The following is a 6345-nucleotide window of genomic DNA, read 5'->3' on the forward strand; positions in this document are numbered from 1 at the left end:
TTAACACGTGAAAGGTCCTCAGCTCAAAACTGGGCAGAAAAAACTTCTTCTGTCTCAATTCTTTTCCAACAGGGTCAGGTCAGAATCGTCTGGCAGAAAATGGTTGTGAGTTAGTCTTTTGAAAAAACACTGGCTCCGAGGATGGCTGCCGTGTCTCGAGCTCCTCACCAACTTTCTAGTGTTATTATGTTGTACTTTTTCTGTCTATTTTTTACTTTTTTTGCAGCATTCAAACCGCCCAAGCGAGCCCTATCATTCAATATGATAGAGAACAACTTTAACTCATCAGGTCGCTGGCAAACAGCAAAAAACCACCACGACCAGCAAACAACAATAATGGCGAGTATCCGTGGTTACCTGTTGACGCTTTACCTGCGTGGCGCAGGAGACAAAGACAGCGAGGATCCCGGGCGAGGGTCCTAGTCAGGCTGAGGAAACACGAAAACCGTTCTCCTCTACCGAGCTTAATTCTGGCAAATGTCCAATCCCTGGATAATAAGCTGGATGAACTCCGAAGCAGGATGGCGTTTCAACGGGACATTAAGAACTGTAACGTTATGGTTTACACTGAGACTTGGCTTGACCCCTCAATCCAGGACGCCGCCATTGTCCCGCACGGCTTCTCCATTCATCGCCAGGACCGGACAATAAACTCAGGGAAGAGTAAGGGAGGGGGTGTCTGCTTTATGATTAACAACAACTGGTGCTCAGGTGTGGAGATCATTTCTTCGGACTGTTCTCCCAGCTTAGAGCACATCATGATCAGATGCCGGCCTTTTTACCTGCCGAGGGAGTTTACATCTGTAGTTCTAACAGCAGTGTATGTGCCGGCGCACGCTGACAACAACACAGCGCTGGAGGAGCTGTATGGAGTTATCGAAAGGACAGAGACTTCAAGGCCGGAGGCTGCCTTTATTGTGGCCGGGGATTTTAACAGCACCAACATGAAGAAAGTCCTGCCGAAATACTATCAACACGTCAGCTGCCCCACGCGTGGTGGAAATACACTGGATGATATTCCAAGAATAAAGTTTCAAATGGTTTTCATTGTCTGTTACACAAATAAACTAATTCCAGAAGGACATGTTGACATTTCAATCACTCTACTCAACTTTCGAAACACCATGCAGGTGTGGATTCAGGTTTTTTATTTATTTCACTTTCACAGCAAATTCTCAACATTTTATGTAAAGAAAAATTTTCCTGAATAACATCGATATCTGTGCTTTTCTGTTCCTGCTGCACATACAGTATAAAGTAGCGTGAGCTTAACTTAGCAACACCACGAAAAAATGTTACGGTAAGGTTATAAAGTTAATGCTATTTCCATGGGACATGAATGAAAGAACGAATGTACTAGATGAATGAATGAAATAATTAATAACAACGTCATAACAAGATGGGGACACTAGTCAACGCCAGGAATGAAAGAAAAATGTTCCTCCCCGTCGGGGAATCGAACCCCGGTCTTCCGCGTGACAGGCGGAGATACTGTCCACTATACTAACGAGGATTGGTGCATTGCCCTATTCAACCATGTCAAGACAGAGCCTTATGCCCTAACCTGACATGCACCTCCCCCAAAATGTAACTATGCGTCAATGCAATGCATGGGCTTAATTGACAAAGACAATAGATTATTTGCAAGACGATAAAGAGAAGGTCTGAACCCATGCAAACAAAATCCACCACCTCCTCCCCACGAATAGCACATACATAGATACATTGTCTGGTCCTGAAACCATAGAACCAGATTTATGTTTGAACCAATTTTCTTTTATTGATTTTCCTGAACTGACCTTTTTATAAATTCAGAGGAACTGCACTAGACTGGTTTGAATCAGATTTATCAGATAGATTTCAGTTTGTTAACGTCAACAATGACCCCTCCATGCACATGCAAGTTAGTCATGGAGTTCCTCAAGTTTCTGTCCTTGGACCTATACTCTTCACCTTATATATATATATATATATATATATATATATATATATATGGGTGGTTATGGTGTATTCACCAGTGTCAGGTCAGGTCAGTCAGGTCAGAATCGTCTGGCAGACAATGATTGAGTTAGTGTTTTGATTCTATGAGCCTCTAAGATATACCCTGTAAACAGAATGCTGTGCTTGTGTTGCCTATTGATGAACAGTTCTGACTTGCAGTGCCTGCTCTCAGTTTCAAGTCAATGTCATTGCCACATAAAAGATTAACATTTAAAATTTTTCAAAATATGAAAAGGTTCTCTTTACTATCTTATTATTACAATGGAGAAATTTCAAGAAAAAAGTTTCAAATCGTTTTCCTATCTGACCTGGCACAGTTGGCCACTCACGCCAAGAAGCGGGTGTCAGTATCTGTCGAACATAACAGGAATTGCAGGAACCTCTTTTTCTATCTGAGTCGGAAAAGTTTCAGACAAACTGTACGAAAAAAGGTGATATTTCCTACAAAATATGCATTGGTGGTTCAGTGGTAGAATTCTCGCCTGACACGCGGGGGCCAGTCGAGAATACTGGACCAGTCCAGCAAGCCAATAGGATCGAAGCATTCTCTCTGGGTCCGTTCATTTATTTATTTATTTCCGATTCCCCAAAAGACGGGGTTCGCATCCCGATCGCGGTGTTATTGAACGTGATATTTCTGAGTAAAAAGCATTGAAAATACGTGGAGATTAACAATTAATTCTTATGACTCATGACTACTATGACCACTATATTGTTTTTATTTAAGCAGGACAAAAAGGCAGTGTGCAATATTTCCAAGAAAGTTCCAGTTTTATTTATGAACATGTGAAATAATGTATATATGACAAATGAAATAATTGGACTGTAAGTAAAGTTTTAGAAATAATATAGATAATTTAAGACAACAATTAGATATGACAATGACACAGTACATACATAGGGAGGGGGAGTATACAGTGATAGATACAGTGCTAGTTAATATGACAAGTAGAAAACTGGTGTTTCTGGTCATGCAATAATGTTAAAGTAAGTAAAAAATATAAGTAAAAGAAAAAACTATACAGCTATATTCAGCTCAACAGAAGTCTAAAGAACCTATGATCTATAGACATATAACCATGCAGAACAATTAACATAATAACCCAATAACATATGAACCTTTTCATGTTTACAATCTATTTACTTTCATACAGAAGACTAGACGGAAGCATTGACTTATTTACATCCAAACGATTGTTAACAACAGAGCACTAAGTACATCTGTACAACAAAACAGTCCAAACTATGCACAAAAGATCAAGTTTCTACATACTGGCATATATACCTTTCACACATTCATACATTCAGACATTTGTAAAATAAAGAAAGAAATAAAAAAAAAAGAACACAACAAACAAACCAAACTAGTTTCTGGTGTGTACATTTTCATGCATTCACACATAAATAAAAGAAAAAAAGAAAAGAAAAACAATATATGTACACTTTGTTTTACAACTATTAATTTGTAGTCTATTTACATATACACAGACAAAGAACCTGTACGTCTAGAGACATATACACAAGTCAAATAAGAAACATTAAGAACAATAATTAAATAAACAATAATGAAATAAAATAATGAAATAAAATCAAATAAAATGGGTACAAACAATGGGTATACAGGGAAATCATTTCTTCCTTTCTTCCACAGTTCTTTGTCTCTCAGCCTCATAGAAAGGAGACTGCTGAAACTCGGGCCAGCTCATCTCCTTGGCCATGCCCTTATCTCTGTACAAAGAGTACACCTTTGATGGGCAATAAATGTATTTCCCTGCCACTCCAGGGAAGCCCGTGTGAATGTGAGGGCTGTTTGGTCCCTGTTTCAGTTCCAAGCGGCAGAATCTGCAGAGGCGGACTGTTGGTTGTGGGTGTGGTTGTGGGTCTGGTTGTGGTTGTGGGTCTGGTTGTGGGTCTTGTCTCTTCCTCCTTCCAGGTGCTCTTGGCCCTGTCGCCAAAGCCAACCAGCTGGTCGTCCTCTGATGTGGCTGTCACCACACCCTCTCCCCTGGCCTCGTAGGCGAGGAGAGACTGGATCTCAGCAAAACTCAGAGCATAATTCACAAAGGACAGTAGACTATCCTTGCTATGCCCCTCGGGCCTGAAACGACCTGCAGCCTCCTCCTTACGCATATCCTTGACAAGGTAACATGTAGAGCCAACATCATTCTCCAAAAGCCACCTGAAAGCCTTCCCTTTATACATGCCAAACTGAAGGATGTAGTCTCCTAGCACCTCCGTCCTGTCTGAGGCATCACCCCCTCTCTGACGAACTGCAGCCAGGGCATTCTGCCGCACGAGGTCCTCTCTCAGGGCAGACCTGTCCTGACGAGTGGGGTCATCCTTGATCTGTCTGGCTTCTGCAGAGGGTTCCTGTAAGAGAAATCCACCTGGTCCCTTGCGGAACACAACACTGAGCTTACCTGGGAAGAACACCACCCTCTGCATCTTGACCTACCATAAAGTAAAAACATAAGTTTGGGTTATCTTCTATGAACTTCAGTCAAATAGTTCAGAGGGTAAAGACAATAGTTTCTCACACCTCTGAGTCTGGGAGGAAGTACAGTGTGTGCGTGTGTGTGTGGGGGGGCTTGCAGTGAAATAGTTCATAGGGTCAAGACAATAGTTTATCACACCTCTCTGATCCTTATCTACTCACAGTGTGTGTGTGTGTGTGTGGGCGCGCAGTGAAATAGTTGCGAAAACAACAGGGGGGTGGGACGGTCTTTGCAGCAGGAGTTGGAGAGCAGTTATGTGTGTGTGAGAGAGGGGGGGGGTAGGAGAAGTGAATGCCTAGATCAAAGTCTTATTACACTTGATTAATACGGTAGGCAGACCTCTACTGCTTGTCTGAAAGTCTACTCTGGCACTACTAGTTCTGCCAAATGAATTTGAACATATTAATATCACATTTGTATTTTTAAAAAAGAGATGGTATCAATCCCTTAGTAGTACAGCTGTTTTAGTTGATGCAATATGTAGCCTAACTAGTCAGACATCTTAGGAGTAACAGATCCATGGTGTAAAGATGAGTTAACATCACAACATCAAAACCAGATACACAAAAATATGAAATACAATCATGTTATCACGTAATTTCAACACACGTTTGTAGCGTCAGTCTCTTAGCAAGTGAGCAATGCTGAGGTAGGCTATAGTTAACTTATCAACAAAAGATTGATATAAACGGACTGACAAGACTATTTAACGTCACGTCATGAAAACTATGCATATAACTATATAAAACGATCATGTCCATTCATACTTTGACGTGTTATTTCACCACAAATCTTCTGCGTTACCCTGCGAGTGGTGCTAAGCAACTGCTGACATGACATTACTGTCAATACCGCGCTGACGAATATATAATATTAAGCAACAACCTAAAAACCACACACAATCTCAACAAATAGCATGATGTTCATTCATTATTTAGTCCATAATTACCCCAAACTTAATTCCGGGCAGTTCTATCGCATCAACCAAGCGAATTAGCAGCAGCAGCGAACTAATGTTATCAGAAAGCAGGCTAACTTTTATGAAAATAAAACAACGTGTTTTACCTTTGACGAATGAAAATGACTTGAATGTTTGAATGATGCACAGCCCCTGTAAGAACACGTAATGACATCAACAATAGACAGTGAATATGCACGCTTTTATGACCGTCTGCCGTTAGAGGTTTGCCTGAAGTAAAAAAAAAAAATATCGGAGGACCGCGAGTCTATAGAAAAAGTCGGAACAGCGCCACAGCCGGAAGAGTGGCCAAAAGAATATTACATCCACACTGTGGTTCAGCACTATCATTGAAATGCATGTTAAAAGGCGTTTAGGTCGGTTTAGCTAAACTTTTCTCGAAGGCCGCGCGGGAGGCCTGGGTCCGATTCCTGGTTAATGCAATAGATTATTTTTCGCCAATTATTTTCAAAAGTTGAGTAGAGTGATCATAATGTAACTTCATTAAAAAATCTTATAATGAGCCTCATCCATCCAAGCCTGAAATCACATAAACCAATTCATCTAGTTATCATATGTCGTCCGCCTGCCCCTTACTCAGAATTTATCTGAATTCTCTGAATTTCTATCACAACTAGTTCTTAGGACAGATAAAATCATTATAGTGGGTGATTTCAACATTCATGTAGATGTTGCCAACGACAGCCTTGGTTCAGCTTTCAAATCAATAATAGACGCGATTGATTGAATAAACCCACTCACTGCTTACATCACACTCTTGATCTTGTTTTGACATATGGCAGAGAAATTGATAATGTAATAAAATTTCCACAGAACCCTCTTCTGTCTGACCATTTTTTAATTACATTTGAATTTACAATTACTAATTAC

At 40.5% G+C, this 6345-nt stretch overlaps 1 non-coding gene across 1 annotated transcript; it reads right to left on the reverse strand.

Moving 5' to 3' along the window:
* Positions 1-1441: 1441 nt before the first annotated feature.
* On the reverse strand, positions 1442-1513 carry trnad-guc (transfer RNA aspartic acid (anticodon GUC)). The gene has a single exon. It is a non-coding gene; the product is annotated as a tRNA-Asp (tRNA).
* Positions 1514-6345: the final 4832 nt, after the last annotated feature.

Source organism: Paralichthys olivaceus, chromosome 5 (genome assembly GCF_024713975.1).
Source record: "Paralichthys olivaceus isolate ysfri-2021 chromosome 5, ASM2471397v2, whole genome shotgun sequence".
Classification (NCBI taxonomy): Eukaryota; Metazoa; Chordata; class Actinopteri; order Pleuronectiformes; family Paralichthyidae; genus Paralichthys; species Paralichthys olivaceus.